Source organism: Corvus hawaiiensis, chromosome 1 (assembly GCF_020740725.1).
Source record: "Corvus hawaiiensis isolate bCorHaw1 chromosome 1, bCorHaw1.pri.cur, whole genome shotgun sequence".
In the NCBI taxonomy this organism is placed as follows: domain Eukaryota; kingdom Metazoa; phylum Chordata; class Aves; order Passeriformes; family Corvidae; genus Corvus; species Corvus hawaiiensis.
Genome location: NC_063213.1, coordinates 15,041,228 through 15,058,228, shown reverse-complemented (window position 1 = coordinate 15,058,228; position 17,001 = coordinate 15,041,228). Strand labels below are relative to the sequence as shown.

The 17,001-nt window shown below is 42.6% G+C and overlaps 1 protein-coding gene and 1 long non-coding RNA gene across 9 annotated transcripts in view; one reads left to right on the top strand and one right to left on the bottom strand.

The window, feature by feature from the left end:
- The window catches only part of ZNF438 (zinc finger protein 438), a 51,059-nt gene extending 50,675 nt beyond the window's left edge, over positions 1 to 384 (bottom strand). For 4 of the 8 annotated variants that reach the window (XM_048293792.1, XM_048293850.1, XM_048293861.1 and 1 more), the window contains exon 1: positions 334 to 384. The gene's annotated coding sequence lies outside the window, so the exon portion shown is untranslated. The other 4 variants (XM_048293799.1, XM_048293828.1, XM_048293839.1 and 1 more) reach the window with 3 other exon arrangements.
- Positions 385 to 393: 9 nt separating this feature from the next.
- LOC125321270 lies at positions 394 to 7,773 on the top strand. Its single transcript, XR_007201504.1, has 3 exons — positions 394 to 3,805; positions 4,037 to 4,443; positions 4,984 to 7,773. It is a non-coding gene; the product is annotated as an uncharacterized LOC125321270 (long non-coding RNA).
- The last annotated feature ends 9,228 nt before the right edge of the window (positions 7,774 to 17,001 follow it).

The window sequence follows — 17,001 nt, the reverse complement described above, 5'->3', positions numbered from 1 at the left end:
GGCGGGAGCCGGGCGGGCCCCGCACACACCTCGGTGGCGAGGGGGACGCTGCCGAGCCCTCCGCGCCTCCCGGCGCTTCGGCCAAGCTACGGGAGCAGCTTTGCCGTGACGGGGCGAGTGAACGGCCCTGCAGGCGCGGAGCTCCGAGCTCGCCGAGTGAGGGCCGGAGGAGGCGCCCGCCCCGCCGGAAGCCGCTACCCCTCCACCTCCTGCTTCCCGGCCCCGAGCCGCCAGCCGGCTCCGCAGGCGGAGAGAGAGCGGGGCAGCCGCGCCCCGGCGCCGCCCGCCCCCAGTCCGGCTGCAGCCCCACTGCCGCGGGGGGAAGGAACTTACGAACGCCCGCTGTGCCCGGGTCCCGCCTCCACGGCGCGGGGCGGCGGCGTCACCCCCGCGGGAAGGCGCAGGCGCGGGGCTGCCGCTGCCGGGCGGGGGCTGTCGGCGGGGCCGACGTTTGTTCTGCGCCCGGGCTCCGGCGGTGCCGCTCCAGAGGCACAGAGCTCCGCGGAGCCGGCCCGCGCACCGCTGTGCTGAGTGAGGTCTTCCCACATCCCAACCAGCCACTGGCGTGGGGGAAGCTGCGCTCCCAGCCACCCCCCAAAACTAATGGTTGTCAGGCAGCGGGATACGAGATTTCGAGGGGCAGGTCAGAAAAAGGAGTCGCTGAAAAGTACAGGAACTGTGCTGGAAAATGAGCATAAGAGACTTGAAAGCCCTGGGTCGGAGGGAGTGCCGATGTCTGATCATGAGCCAGCTTGAAGACCAGTGGCATCCAGGCCTGTATCAGCAATAGTGTGGCCAGCAGGATGAGGACAGTGATTGTGGTTTGTGGAGGTCGGTGGGCCAGTAGTACAAAGGACAAAGGGTGTCCATTGGTGGAACAGACCCTAGTACCAAAGAACCTCCCCAGGTTAGTTCGACAAGAGGTTTCCCCCAGGATGCTTTGTCTTGTTATGGTAATGCACCCCAGTTCTGCTTCCCTGGTTGGTCCATTGGCCTCCCTGCCCCTTGTTACATGTCCCCGATCTAGAAGGTTCTCCACTCCCTGTTCTCCCATTGGCCCCTGCCCCATCGCCACTCCCTCAGTTTCCCCATTAGTTCTCTTACCCTAACCCCGCCTGTGTACTGCCCCCGACCCCTCAGATCATTGGTCCCTGATGCTCCCTCCACTCCCGTATAGAAACCTGAACCCTCCCATGTTCTTTGGCTGTGTCTCTGGACCCTTTCACGTGTGTGGCTGCATTAAACTCCTCCTGTGGAACCCCATATGAAGACCCTTCCCGTCTCTTTGTTGTTGACACATTTTCTGGAGCTATCCGCATGTGTGTGCGTGTGTACGTGTGTATGAGTGTGTGGTGGTCCTGCCGAGCGGCTTCACCTTGGAGACGCTTTCAGGAGGTTGCGGCATCTCACCATCCAGCACTGCAGGCAGCCCCGTGTAGCAAAGTGGCACCCAAACAGGGACTGTTACCACTCGTCCCTGGAAGCGGGCCCCTCTCAAAAGGTACCACTGGCGTGTCATCCCTCAGGGGAGGAAAAACTCACCATCAATTTGCCAGTGGTACGTGGCCCACATCCTCTCACCTATAAGAAAGACATTTCCAGACACCATCATCCTGCACTACATGGACGGTATTTTAATCTGTTCCCGGGACCAGTCCTATTTGGACATTGTGCTATCGAGGACCATCAAGACCATCAAAGAAGCCAGTTTTGAAATATGCAAGGACAAGATTCAGTGCACCTGCCCCTGGACCTACCTGGGACTCCGGATCGGCGAGCGGACTGTCATACCCCAGCAGCTCACCATCAGGGACAACCCAAGGACCCTCCACGACCTCCACCAGCTCTGCGGGTCCATTAATTGGGTGCGTCCACTGCTGGGGATTACAACAGAGGAGCTTGCGCCACTCTTCAACCTTGTCCGAGGCAGCAAGGACCTCGACTCTCCGTGAACCATCACCCCGGAGGCCCAGGAGTCTATCAGGAAGGTGCAGGAAGGCTTGTCCTCGCGGCAGGTGCATTGAGTAGACCCCACACTGCCACTCAACTTGATTGTCCCACGTAAGTCGCCCAGGTTCAATGTGCTAAGTTTTCAATGGGATGTGACACTGAAGGACCCACTCCTCATCATCGAGTGGGTCTTCCTTCACAATCAGCCAATTAAAACTATCACAACACCACAAGAGCTCATGGCTCAGCTAATCATTAAAGCCAGAGCACACCTCCGCACCCTTGCAGGATGTGATTTCACATGCATTTACCTTCCCCTTACACTGGGGTTCTGGACCATTTGCTCCAGAACAACAAGCACCTCCAGTTCACCCTTGACAGCTACACAGGTCAAATTTCCATCCACAGACCCAGTCATAAGCTCTTCAATTCAGTCTTTCATTTGGCGCTAAAACCCCTCCAAAGACATACCCATCTCAAGGCCCTGACAGTTTTTACAGATGGCTCGCACGGCTCCCAGAAGTCAGTTATGACTTGGAAAGATCCAAAGATGCAGAAGTGGGAGTCTGATGTCCAAATTGTTGAGGGATCCCCGCAGATTGCAGAGCTAGCAGCTGTTGTCAGGGCTTTTGAGAGATTCAAAGAACCGATTAATTTGGTCATGGATTCGGCATATGTAGCTGGTGTAACTGCTAGGGCCGAACACTCTTTGCTAAAAGAGGTGAGCAATCCAAATTTATACAGGTTGCTTCTGAGGTTAATCTACCTCCTCTCTCACTGAAAGCAATCATTCCATATAATGCGTGTGAGGTCACACACCAACCTCCCAGGGCCCATCGCAGAGGGCAATAGAAGAGCGGATGCCCTGGCCATGCCTCTCCAGAATGCCAGCATACCAGACGTCTTTTCACAAGCCAAGCTGAGCTATGAGTTCTATCATCAAAGTGGACCAGCCCTCATGCAGATGTTCCATCTGCCGTGTGACCAAGCGAGGGCTATCGTTGCAACCTGTCCCAACTGCCAGCACTACCAACTGCCGTTGTTGGGTTCCGGGGTTAACCCCTGAGGACTCAACAGCAGCCAGTTGTGGCAGACTGATGTCACCCACTACCCGGTTTTCAGCAGGCAAAAGTACATACACGTGTCCACTGACACATTTTCAGGAGCGGTGTTTGCCTTCGCCGACACAGGAGAGAAGACCAAAGATACCATCAGGCACTTCCTCCTCGCGTTTGCAACCTTAGGCGTCCCGGAACAAATCAAAACAGACAACGGCCCTGCTTACACCTCCCACAAATTTAGAGATTTCTTTAATCAGTGGGGGGTTAAGCACGGCACTGGCATACCCCATTCTCCTACAGGATAGTAAATTGTTGAGGGGGCCCACTGTACCATAAAGCAAGTCCTTGATAACAGTGGGGAGGGACAGAGATCAGTCCTCTCATTGAAAGGCTCTGTAGGCCCTTTTCACAATGAATTTCCTGAACTGCTCATTCATGGAGCCAACCCCCCCAGTATTCTGGCACTTCTCCATTTCAGCCCAAGCTAAGCTCAATCAGAAGCCTCCAGTACTGATCAAGGATCTTGAGAGCCAACAAATATTGGGCCCTTTCCCTTTAATAACCTGGGGGAAGGGATATGCCTGTGTATCAACACCGTCAGGCCTGAAGTGGCTTCCAGGCAAGAACATCAAGCCCTACACTGGCCCGGCAAACACTGCTCCCATGGACACAACTTCGAAAGAGACGAATAGGGTGCAACCTCAAAACCAGAAAAGTGCAGCATGGAGATGGAGACAGTGCAGATCTCCACCACCAACACTGACCTGCCGTCCCACAACCAGAGCCTCCACCAGGTAAGTCATACACTTTTAGCGTCTTCCCAAATCTTACCCCCTTTCTTTCCTCCATGTTATCCATTCCCCAGCCACATGTTCCCATACCCTGTTACCATTTCTTTTTTCCCCAGCTTCTTAGGTAATAAAGAAGGGGGAATGCACAGAGGGAGAGAAAGGAGGGGTTCTCCCCCCCCCCCCTCCCCCCCCCAAAACTGCAATTTTTATTAACTTTATTTAAAACCTCAACAGAGGCAACTGCCAGAGCCCATGCCCGCATTCACCATCATGATGCCCAGCACTTGCCTCACCACTATCTTCTGGATGCTCCTGACAACATCAGCCATGGATGCATGGATGGTAGTGCAGCCCAAAGAAGACGTCTGGTGAAAGCATCCACACCAGCATCCACAAGATGAGGGACTTAATCACGGACTTAAAGAAGGAAAAACCACCTGAGTGGCTTGAGGACCTGCTGGGACAATGGGGGCTCAAAGGGTGACTTGCTTCCCTGTTGAGGGTTGCGTTGTGGGCCTTTGGGTCACAACAACCCCTGCAGCACTAAAGGCTGGAGGAAGAGCAGCTGGAAAACTGCCTGGTGGAAAAAGACCTGGGAGTGTTGGTGGACAGCAGCTGAACGTGAGCCAGTGAGTGCCCAGGTGGGCATCAATCTCTTTTGCCAAGTAACAAGAACTAGGATGAGAGAAAATGGCCCTGAATTGCACCAGGAGAGGTTTAGATTGGATATTGATAAGAATTTCTTCTCCAGCAGGGTTGTTAAGCACTGGAACAGGCTGCCAGGGGTAGTGATGGAGGCACCATCCCTGGAGGTATTTAAAAGATGTGTAAAAAAGTGCTTAGAAGACATTGGGCTTAGGGACATGGTTTAGTGCTGGACTTGGCACTAGCTGTGTTAACAGTTGGACTTGATGATCTTACAGTCTTTTCCAATCTAAATGATTCCATGGTTCTATGAAGGGATAAATGAAAGTGTGTCAGAAATAGGATAATACAGGATTTAAGAGAAGGCTGAAGGGAGAAGTGATTTGGGCAGGAGAGAGATAGAAGGTGCAGAAGAAAAAAGGGAAGTGTAGAATATATAGGTGTGAAAAGAAAAGCGAAGGGAAACAACATTCAGAATTTAAAAAAAAAACCAAACTATTTTCTTTCCCTTCTTCTAACCATCTCTTCTACCACAGAGATGTTACTTGTGGGGGAAAAGAGGACTTCTGTCTGCACGACTTCAAAGGTTATTGGACATTGAGGCCATGTCCTTTTCCAGTTTCATCCTGTGATGCAGGACTGGGTCCATCTTCATGAGCTCCTCTCACATGTGCTCTGCCAGGACACCCCATCTCCCATGAGCCTGCACTCATCTCAGCTTTCTGCCATGGCCCTTTGCTGGAAGAAGGGTAACAGGGATCCCCTAGCCACAGTTGGAACAAAGAATCTGTGGAAAAGCATAACACAGCTGGCAAGTGGGAGTAAAGGAAAGGAGGAAATGGTGTTATGCTAAGCATTTAATTCTGATGGTTTTTGCTATCATGTACTTAGCATCATGATGCAGCTATGCTAAAAAGACCAAAAGCACCTAAAGTGGCAAAAGAAATCAGTGTGGGAGAAGATAGAAGGAATATGGAATGTCTTCCAAATACTCACATTTCTTTACATGTACCTAAGGCTGAAATGTGAATTGTGTAGGTATAGACTGTGTGCTGACAATTAGAAATGTATTTAAAATGTATGTGCACTTTTCTGAAAACCTGTTTCTGCGGTTCACTGCAAAGTGACAGCCAAGGAAGCAGATATCCTGAGTATCTGACACTTTTTTCCAGTGTAGCCGAACAATAAAAAGAAGTTAGAAGTTTAAGCTCTTTTTGCACTCAAATTTCCTGAAAATAAATGTGAATTAGAATTAGTGATTCTGAACATAAGCACAGTTTCGTGAATACAGCAACTGGATCTTGGCAAATGAAATTTGTGGTGATAAAACAGGTAGACTGGCTCAAAGTCATTTCAGAACATTTATGATATGATACTTCTCTTCAGTCATGTCTTCCACTTGGAAGTTCTGTATCTGAAATAAGTATTCCAGTGCTTCAGAATACTTCATTTAAAAGTCATTGACAATTTCAACAGGAACGGCAGTTTAAAAATAAACATACTTATTCTTCACCTTTATGTACCTACTAAAGCTGAAGTGGTTTGCAGTTACAGAACTTATAAAATAGAGTGAATTCAAAGGTGAGTCGTCCAAATGATGTTAAATAATTATAATTCCTTTTGAATTTATACAAGTCCTAACTGTTGCTTACACAAAATGTTACTATATCCACTGTATGTACTGCCATTCTGAACCACAGATGTGGCATAATGAGCATACAGTGGTTCTTGATATATTACATGCCACTTGGAGAGACACAAAATAATCTTTCTAATGTGCACATGTATTTGTGCCTTTGCCAACTATTAGTTTTCATTTTTAACATGTATAGACTGTTTTCAGTATTCACAGAAAAGATCAGTCATTTCTAACGGAGAGTGTATTAATTTTCCTCAAGCCTTACTTCATGATATACTGTAGAAACTTTGTAGCAGTGATAATTAATGTAAATCTGGAATATCAAGTTCTAAAACAACACTGGGAAAAATGATTCATTGTGACTAGTTGAAGAAAATATTTTCTGTGGTGTAGCACCTCAGCATCTGAGCTTATGATATTCAGTAGTACCGTTTCCTGAATATTTTTCAGAAAAGTGTGTCAGTGATCTCCATTTATTATACAGGCTTTTGTGAAGGAGTTTTTTCTTAAAAGCAAAGTAATAGAATGAGTTTCTGCTTAGAATTGAGAGTAAACAGACCTTAGTCACCAATAAAGAATACCATAGGAAAAAATGAAAGCTGTGATATCTGATGAAGGTAATACTTTCTCTTTTTGCAACCTAGAGAGGACAAAGAGCTACTGTTTTAAAGATTACATTGGTAGTAATTTAGAAGAGTGGTAGTGTATTATCAGATAAAAGAAAGTGAAGAGTATACCTACATGATTAAGAATTTTATGATGTACAGTATTAATGTGCACTACTTAGTAGTTTAGGGTAGTAAAAAATCCATAGTTGCAACGCCCATATTATTTTTTTTTTGTATTTAGCAGTGTGGTATATTGCCAGAATTAAATTAATAGAGGTGTTTGCACAGCAGTGCTTTTGCCATACATCAGTGCAAGTGGAAATGTCAAAATGTGGTCAATAAGGGGGTGAACCACTGTGTTCTGTGGTGCTGTGAACTGGAGCCTTTATGGGGAGAGCAGCAGCAACAGACAACTGTAATACTTCCCACCCTCCTGTAATCAGTGAAGTTTTAGAAAATTAATCCTTACCCTGCTGTTCTCTCTTGCACTTTAGTCTACATAGAGGAATTTTACATCATATTTAAAGAAAATCTACTAACATGCAGTAAGGTATTACTGCATAGTACTAGTTTGCTTTAGACCAGGCAGAGAATCATTTAGGTGAGTGTTGGTTTCAGTAGTTAAGTTTGGAGCAGTTCAGAACACTGTTACTTGAAGAGGATGAAGCTACTTAAATCCGCTGCACTAGAGCACAGACTCAAGGAAGTTGGGGAATTTGGACAATACCAAACACAAGCTTTGAAAAACCTCTTAGTACCAGACTTCTCCCGCTTCCTACAGATTAGGCCTCCTGCTGACTATTTGTACTTCTCAAATGTGTAAGAGATTTAGGCGTTAATGTCTGCACCTCGGTTCACCTACCTTTGAAACAGCAGTGGTAATTCTGACTTAAATATTGTGATGATACATTAATAAATATGAGCAAAACTCTTTGAAGTTGAAAAATATACTGAGATTTAAGTACATTCCTTTTTGTCATGATTAACCTGTCAGATGTTTAAGTGCTGAAACACTGCTTTTGGAAAAAAAAAAAAAAAAAAAAAGAGAAATGCCAGTTAAGATAATAAAGAAGTCAAGATCCAGATCAAATAAGCAGAACAAGCAACTGAAATAAATACAGGGGAAAAAATCCAAGGGACAGAGCAGATCTGAAAAGATACAGCTCAGAAAAAATGAGAAGAAAAAAATCTGAAACAAATTCTGTTGGAAATTGGAAGGGCGGTTCATATGCTAGTAAGAAATACCTTTGCATAAGACTCAAAGTGACTGCGTATTAAGCCAACGTGTCAGAGAAGTCTGGGCAGCAGTTTAACTCCCCCAGTTTCCAACAGATCAATGGTGCCCTAGAAGTTCCTGTTTCTTCTCTTCTGACTCTAACAGGGGGCTACGGCACTGCCTCAAAGATACGAGCTCAAGTACCTCCTGTGTTAGGGGATGGCCAAATGGCGATTTTCAGAAAATGATTTTGATCTTACCTTGAAACAGACTGGACAAGAAGACTGAGGCTGGGCTGAGTCCCATAAGTGAAGTAAAAAGACTTCAGTCTGCTGAAGTGGCACAGGATAGACTTGCAGGAGTAGGTAGAAGGGGAAGGACAAATAAATGGACAGCAAGCAGAATAGTCTTGCACACAAGAACACACCCTATTCCAACTCCTGGAATGGATCAGAGATACTTAATTTTAATATTTCCCCTTACAATAATATATATCTGCAGATTAAAGGTCAAAAGCATTTATCTTCATTTGCACAGAAGAGAAGAATCCATCTCTGCTGGTGGTCAGCACAGTAGTCAAAACAACAGCACACTGTATGGTTGATCGCCCACCTGGCCAGAAAAGCAAAGTAAATACACAGTAATTGCTCGTTTAGTGAACTTCTTGTTCTGTTTTTTAAAAAACGGTTGGACACACATAACTAAGAACTGTATCATCATCAAGAGCATGAAAGCTAAAATCAGGCTGGTTGGTGTTTCCTAAATTCTCAGTATGTGATTTGTCAACCTCTTAAAATTCTTTCAATGTAGCTTTTGTGTTGTGAAGGCCGGAATTTATGTCCTTTATTACTGCTGTATAGAAGAGAGTAGGAACATATTTTAAGTATTTGTTATCCTTCTTTTGAGGTGACACTTTCAAAAGCTTCTAAGAAATCTTAAAGTAAGAAAAAACTATCTTTAAACTGATTTGGTACCAGCTTAGGTTGACTGATTTTTCAAAGACAGCAATAGATTTCAGCAACATGAAAGGCTTGACTGGTGATGCCAAATAAAAATTATTTTTAAAAACCCATAAGCTGCTTGTTCTAAAGTTTTCATTTTGTGCCCAACAAGTTCATCTCTGTCCTTCAAGGTATTAAAATACAGTGACAAGCCAAGAACACATAGTTCTTGTCTCTCTTTTTTGTTTTTCTTAATGAGAAGCCAAGGAAACACACATGACTGGGAGGAAACCTGCAGGCTTGCAAGCAGGAAAAAGCAAACTCCCTTCTTTCAGTATCACGAAATGTTTTTTACTATTACTGTGGACTAAAAAGCCTCTACAAGGTGAAGGGAAACTGAAAATAAGCACAACATTAAATAGGAATGACAGAAATTAATGATTCAGAAGTAGTGAAGATAGTTTCATATTCATTTAGAAAGGAATTTCCATAAAGATTGGACAACTTAGAAGCAACAAAAGATTTATAAATATAGCTGTTCCTAAAAAGCAATCAAGGAAACATTAGAAAAATGTGCGGAGTTGTAAGTTCATCAGCCAGCCCAGCTGCTATGCATCCTAGGGGATAAAAGGTACTTGCTGTGAAACTTCCTGTAGCGCTGTCAATGAAGCTTGAAAAGAGGGACAAATACTGGAAGACTGAAAAAAAAATCAAATATGGCCTTTTTTTTCAATGAAAGCATAGAATGCCCTTTGTAACTGCAAACCATACTTGACCATTATCTATCTTATTCTAGAAATGCTGTATAGCAAGAGGATGCGGTGTTTCAGAGACAAGGATTAAATTGCTTTTGCTTAGAATTTTGAGTTAGCTCATGAAGGTGTTATGCTGACAATGAAGAGATGCTTTGTAAAAATAAACTTTTGAATGAAAACTGCATTTCACAGAGAGGCCTTTCAAGGCAGTGAGTAGAGCAGGAACCCTGCACAGACAGCCGTGCTTTTAACACCTGATGATCTGTGCCACGGATACACTATTGGCTTTCTAGATGGTTATTCACATGTTCTCATAAAAATCTTTATTTGTGTGTGTGTTTTACAATATGTCTCTCCTCTAATACAAGGAAATGCCCCTCTGTTTCAGTTTTGTAATGCAGAAGATTTGCACATTGGGACTTTGCTTCTTGCCAATGGTTGTCCCAAGGTGTGGTTTGCACAGGACCTTCTGGGAGTGCAAAGGTGGCACACATGCAGCCATGTCTAGCAGAGCTGCAGCAATGAGGGTGAGCAAATTGCTCTTGAATCACAAAACAGACCATTGGTTTTAATGAAAATTGCAATCTGGATTTGTTTTAAACCATCCCATTGATATCTACAGAATGTCTGGGATGTGTGGGAGATTAGACTACAAAGAATTTTTGTCATTTTAATCTCAATATTAAAATAGTCCTTTAGTACCTCTTGAGGCAGTTCTTGCTATTTTCTTTCTTTCATTTCAAAGAATTAATTTGAATTCTTTATCTGTATGCCACTCAGTGAGCAAGAAAACTATATTCTCCTTTCCCAGTTAGCCACCGAAGCAAGGAAGCCCTAATGTTTTTGCAGGGTTTCTCAGAGAATCCCAGCCAGTCTGTTCTGCCCAGATTGACAAATAAGATAGAAGCTCCTGTTAGAGGTAAACCATATAGGAAAGGGATCCTGGTGTGAAAAAGCTGAGTGTCACTGAGCTACTGGCAGTCTTCCCTGGAAAGTTTTTTTGCCTTGTCTACTCTTTATAATATATATTTAAAGTTGTGTTTGTTGTTGTTTTCTTTTACCATTACTGGCAGTCTATAATTTCTGCATCACTTGTCTTCAGTGTACTTCACTACACAAGAGAGTTATAAATACATCTAAATTTATTTGGTCGACTTCTGTGTTTATACAGTTCCCACTGAAGTGAGGTCACTGAACTAGAGAACTGACTCTCCAACTGGTTCTCAAACCCCTGTAGCATCTCACTGTCATTCTTGGCACGTGAAGCATGACCTCTTGTCCCACAGTGGCCGGGCCTGTTACCAAGAGGTTTTATCATAGTCGCTTACTCCACATTTAATTAGTAATTTTTTTTTTCACAGCAGTGCATCTACAGGGCAGTTTTATTTCTCATTTCCATTAATAACTCTATGGTGTACAGATAAAAGTGAGAAATCAAAGGTCCCTGTAAATGCTTACGCTTCTGGAAAACTGTAACATGGAAAAAAAAAAAACCCTGAAAATTACAGTCAGATTTTATGTACTCCTATTCCCCAACTGAATTGAAAAATCATGGGAACCAGCTTCAGTCACTATGAAGTATCATGTGCTGAAACCTCATCATATCGACACATCACCAGCTAAGTATAGAGTAAACTTCTGGATGCAGTCAAGTGACCCATGGCCTTGGCAAAGGTCTAACTTGAAGTCTCACGGGGAAATAATTTCTGGCTCTTAATTTAAGACAAAGCCAAAGAAATTGAGCCCTTCAAGTCCTACAGTTTAAACCCAGAAATCCCATTTTGATTTGAATAGAGAGCTTCTCATTTGCTAGCAGGTTTGTGTGTAAGAGTTAGTGAGGCACAGATTTCCTGCTATTTTGCCCTTAATGTGGAAAAATCAATCACTCTCTTTAAACGGCAGACTTCAGATAGAACATGCAGTGCTCAGTCCTTATGAAAAGGCTCTCTTTTTCCAAGACTTTGATAAGAAGAGGAAGTTAAACAGAATTTTAACCTTTTTTGTGAGTACTTTTGAAGTGACTGAGGACCTGATTTTCATTTGCATCAAGGCTTCTGCATTAAGCTTAAAGAACCTTAAATGGGCATAAGCTGTAATTAGGACCAAGTCCCCTGTCTCTCCTAGCTTAAGGTATGTAACAACTCTGGATCTTTAATGTCTGTAGATGCAGCTTCAGGGGACAATCTCTGATGTCCAGAGATTCATCTCTAGGGAATAGTGACAGCCTGGAAACAGCCCAGAAATATGATTAAACAAAAGTCTGTCCTCTGAAACCCCTAGAAAATCAGTATATTTTAAAGCATTAAAAATTTATTATTCTTTTTTCAGGATTTGTATCACACATAAATATGAAACCAACTATTATGGTTTTAAGCCAGTGGTGAAGAAGCCTAATAATTTTTATAGTTTATTATCTGGGTATTTTACATAGTTGATACATTCACTGTTATTTTATTTTTCATATATATTATTTGTACATATGTATATTAAAAATGTGTTAGTGAATAAGGTCCACAAAGAAAAATCTGTAACTGCTTTAATTAGTAAATCCAGTTTACATGTTTTCCTTATGAACACAGTGAGTGCATAATTTCAGAAGGTGTGTGTGGGAAAATGATCTAATGCTCATATAGTGCCTTGTCATCCTCAAATAGAAAAATTATAGAAAGGCAAAACCTGACTTTAGCTTTAAAACCACAAACAGTATGTTCTTAAAGGGTAGCATAAGGCAAGGAAATAAGTTGTTCCAGTAGTCTTAAAATTCCTGCACCTTTATTCCCTATACATTTGTCCACTTCTATTGCATTCAGGACCATCCTGATGTTCCCAGTCTTGCAAGGGACACCAGTACGATGGCTAGCAATGCTTTGAGCTTGCTGGGTCATCAGCCAGCTGCTGCCACCTAAAATACGGCACAATCTGTGTCCAGCTAATCCCCCCAAACGGCACAAGTTTATCTTGCTGTCCTCCCCTACCTGCTTATTGCTGCAAAACCAGTAAGTATGTCATTTTCTTTCAGACTCCTCTTCCAGATGCAGACAAAGATTCTCGGTGGATTCCTCTGTTACTACCAGGGCACTGGCAGGCAGGAAAAGAAAAAACAAGCCACACCACCAGATGAAAAGCGGTGTTGCAAATACCTCATTTCCATCAGCAGCCAGGTTAAGAAAAGAAGCTTACAAGGCCTGTGACCATCCGGCTCTTGGCCATGAGCAGTCCAGCAGTGAGAGGAAGGAAAAGACCAATAATACTGAGCTATGATTCTTCACAGCAAATCCTGTGCCAAGCCATCTGTGTCCTGAACAGAAAGAAATGGAACCATTTTGGTAATTCATCTCCTGGGTTAAGGGTAAAATATGTCACAAGAAGGATGCAGGATATCCTAGCCAGTTCTCACCAGTTATAGTCCACATAGTAATGCTTACACAAGGGAAGGTAGATTTAGTATACTCATTGTATTACTTAGCAGATGTAAGAGACAAGAAAGGAGGTGCCTGATGTCAGGTGTCTGGTACAGAGGACAGCAAAGGAGTCTCCCACAGCTTCTCCCCTCCGTGCTGGGTTCCAGAGCAGCAAGACATGTCCATATAAAAAGTGAGGAGGGCACTTTGTTTGGGCACAAGAAATCTAGCTAGAATTTTCCAGCTTGTGAAATAAAACTAAAGAAAAGTATTAGTCTAATACTGGCAAGTATAAAACAAAAAATTAATATCTATAGTTTATTGTTATATTTAATAAAAAATGTCATCTTGCTATATGAAATAAAGGTTTAAAAAAAAAAAAAAAGGTATTCCTAGGGCCACAAACTGTGGAAGGTGGGAGAGTATTCCAAAGAAGTACTGAAATTTCTTGTAGTACTTTTCCCTACATATCTGCTAGGAGGTAAGACATTGGAATAGATAAATTTTGGTCAGGAAAGCCTTTTATCAGCCTATTTGTTCATACTTCATTTGCTGATGTTTAAAGTTGGATGTTTCATACCGTAGTCAAAGGAATTATTCAGTAAAGCTCTTTGTGATGGCAATGGTAGCATATATCCTGCTGTTTATTTTCTTCATAAAAAGCAACAACTATATTTTAATTCATGAGCATGTGTTGTACATAATTTAAGTTACATGAAATGGAGAGCTAGAGCACCATATCTAGAGATGAAACGTAATGGGTTCATAGTTACATATCTGAAGGACACGCCGAGTGTGAAGGAGTCATAGTTTGATTTACTCTTGAAGGAGAAAGTACATGTTTTCTATCACGAGGTTTTTCCAAATGTCACACAAAAAGGTTTTATAAAGCATAACTATTTAGTTGATATTGACACTGAGTACTTAAGCCTTTTAGACATGATTGTAGTCCTATACAGGTGAAATTGGTGGATCTGAGAAAAAACCAAAGGTTCTGATGTCTATGTATGTCTGTTTAATATTTTTATGATTTATATCCTTTAGACATGAAAACATAGTCAGAATTATGTTGAAATAAAACAAAAAAACTCCTGGAAACAGGAGGCAAAAGCTGAAATTTAGTAACTGTCACTAATGATTCCTGATTGGATGCTTTCATGCGTAGCCTACTAAGCCAAATGAAGGTGCATAATAAAAAATGTCACTGAATTGAGAACATTAATTTTTCAGAAGATGTTGAGTTGGTAGTTGTCTTTTTTATATATATTTAGCTAGGAACACATACCAAAGCATGTTCTAAGTTATGTATAAATAACTACACCTTTCCCCCATGCTGAGAGATCATGTCTCTGAATTTGCACTGGTAAAATTTAGGATGACAGAATATACACAGTATAAAAGCAGAATATGGAAGAAGGACTGTTTTGATTTTTAAAATAAAAACTTTTCTCTCTACAGAAGAGAGAAAGAAACAAAGTTTTTTAGGGGCACTCCTAATTGGAACAGGCTCAATAATAAAGTGTACAGAATTAGAAGTCCTTTTTACAAAGCAATAGAGAGAAAAGATGCAAAAAGTGGGGACGTGACTTTGGGAGACATCAGTGGGAAGTTCCTGGATACGTCTGCTTGGGGTTATTCCATTAGATTAGTTTAGTCATTCACTGAAATTACAGTAATTAAAGAGATTAAACAGAAGTGCACACATACCACCTTTTTTCCCCCCAGTCAAGGTGCTTTTCTTATTAATCACACAGTCTCTACAGCTCTATGTCTATGTATTAATAAATCCTCCAATATTCCATGGGGCTATTCCATAGTTGTTTTTCTAATGGTGAATTCTGGGATGCGTACCAGAAACTACAGAAATTTGGAAACTGGACTTTAAGGTAACGACTCCCTTGATTCCTGTGCTGGCATCTGCTGATTTTGCCAGCGCCACCTTTGACCTGCTGACAGGCAGCGTAGAGGATGCTGAGGGCATGTCCATCAGAGTGTGCACTTTTGGCACACTGGCAGGTGGGCAGCAGACTGGTTTGGCAGTGTCATTTCATCGGGTTTCTGAGGACATGGGAGTATTCTTAACAGAGAAGAAGAAAGACAAGAACTGAAAAGCTGTTTTTCTGGAATCACTGCACATGATAGAAGGGGTACTTGTGGACTGAGCCAGCTAGCAGACCTCCTGGGATAGGTGGTGAAGCAAAACTCAGATGTCTGAGCCTCCTAGCAGATTGTCAGAAAGGTAAAGGAACTCCCTAGAAATCTGCGTCCTAGAAGTCACCTAAGTGTTGCAGCACCAGAGCAGCAGTATGAAAGTTGTCCCCAGTGCAGAAGAAATAGGTTGTCCTTGCTCTTTGGGGTGCTGGCTGCCCCCACTTACTGCCTGTTAGTAGTTAACCAGGTTGGGGACGGCAGATCAGCTTCTGGGCTTGTTGCCATGGAAGATTGAGATGTTTCTTTGAGCAGTGCTGCTCTACCAGGTGTATACACAGGAGGAACTGGCATCCCTTCAGAAAGCAGAGGAGAGAGATTTGTGTCCACTGATTTTTGGGAGCAACTTTTCTGCTTCATTTGCTCTGACAGTGCCTTCTCAATGTTTGGGTTAGTGACTCATAGATGGAACTAAATGTAGCACTTGGGAAGTACAGGACTGACCTCTGCAGCAATCCATGCACATACATGGCAGGGCATTAATGATTACTGTGTAGCATCTATGCTTAAATTTACCTCAGACAGCAGTAGAATTTGAAAAAAAAACAACGGTTCCCATGTAGCTGCCACAAATACTACTTAAAAACATTAAAATGCTGCCACCCAATTCAAGGGCTAGAAAAGGAGTAGAAAACTTGCTTGCTGGTAATCTGTGAGAAAAGTAACATAAGAAAAGGCAGAAGGTACCTTGATGAGGCTTTTGGAAATAAAGCATAAGAATTGCATGTAAATATACAGGCTGGCAGTGGCAACAAAAGCTGCTCCTTAGTAGGCTGGACACTTCAGAGAAGTTCACTGTAATCTTCCTTTCTTCCTTCATCTACTCTTGTTTTAAAGTCCAGCTGTAAAAACCTTAGTTCCACTTCCTCCACTTAAATGAATGCAAAAAGAATCTTCAGACAAATCCTGATCCCAATCCCACATATGTAAAACAAGATTAACTTGGTTGACTTTAATGGCATCAGCTGGGGCATACTTTACTGAAACCCATCAGCAATTAGATCACTTGGCTTAAGTCAAATGCATAAATAACAAAGGTATTTCCAGTACTCTCTCTGTAAGCTGGTTTCATTTGGCTGTCCCTGGAGTTAATCTTAGCCCTGAGTTCAAAAAGACCTGGATTTCACCCAGAGGTGTTCCATCAGCATAAATCTGGCCTAAATGATAACAGAATAAGCTCTACCAGCTGAGTGAACCATGCAAGCACCTTTCAAGTGCAAGCAAGTTTGGGGCTTTCAGTGCACCTGTCCAGTATTCTTCTGAGGCTGAAAGGGAACACATTTCACCAGTGATGGGAAAACAAGAGAAAAATATTTGCAATTCCAAAATAACTACATGGAAAACTATTGCTTAGAAATAACTCCACACATATCCTTTCATAAGTAGCCTTTGTCTGTGAGCAGGGCTAACTTGTAGTGAACTTTTTGATATGGGATTTTATTTTCAGACCACTGCAGACACAGATTTTTTTTCAAAGCAACAACTGTACTGTTTACTGCATGCCACAGCTGTTTTTAGAAAGAATTGCCACAAAACGTAATTTAAAAAGAACATTCATGTAAGACCCACAAACTTCTAAGTATGCTTACCAAATAGTACATATTTCTATCAAAAAGCTCTATTTCATTTTTCTCAAATAATAATATTATTATATTCTTTACCTCAGTAGACAACAATGTTCCAATCTTTTCCTGTACGTTAATGGGAAGGGAACAAGAGGTTGCTTTGGTTCTACACTATCTTGTCTTTATCTATTATACTTATCATGCAAAATAGATGCAGGCTA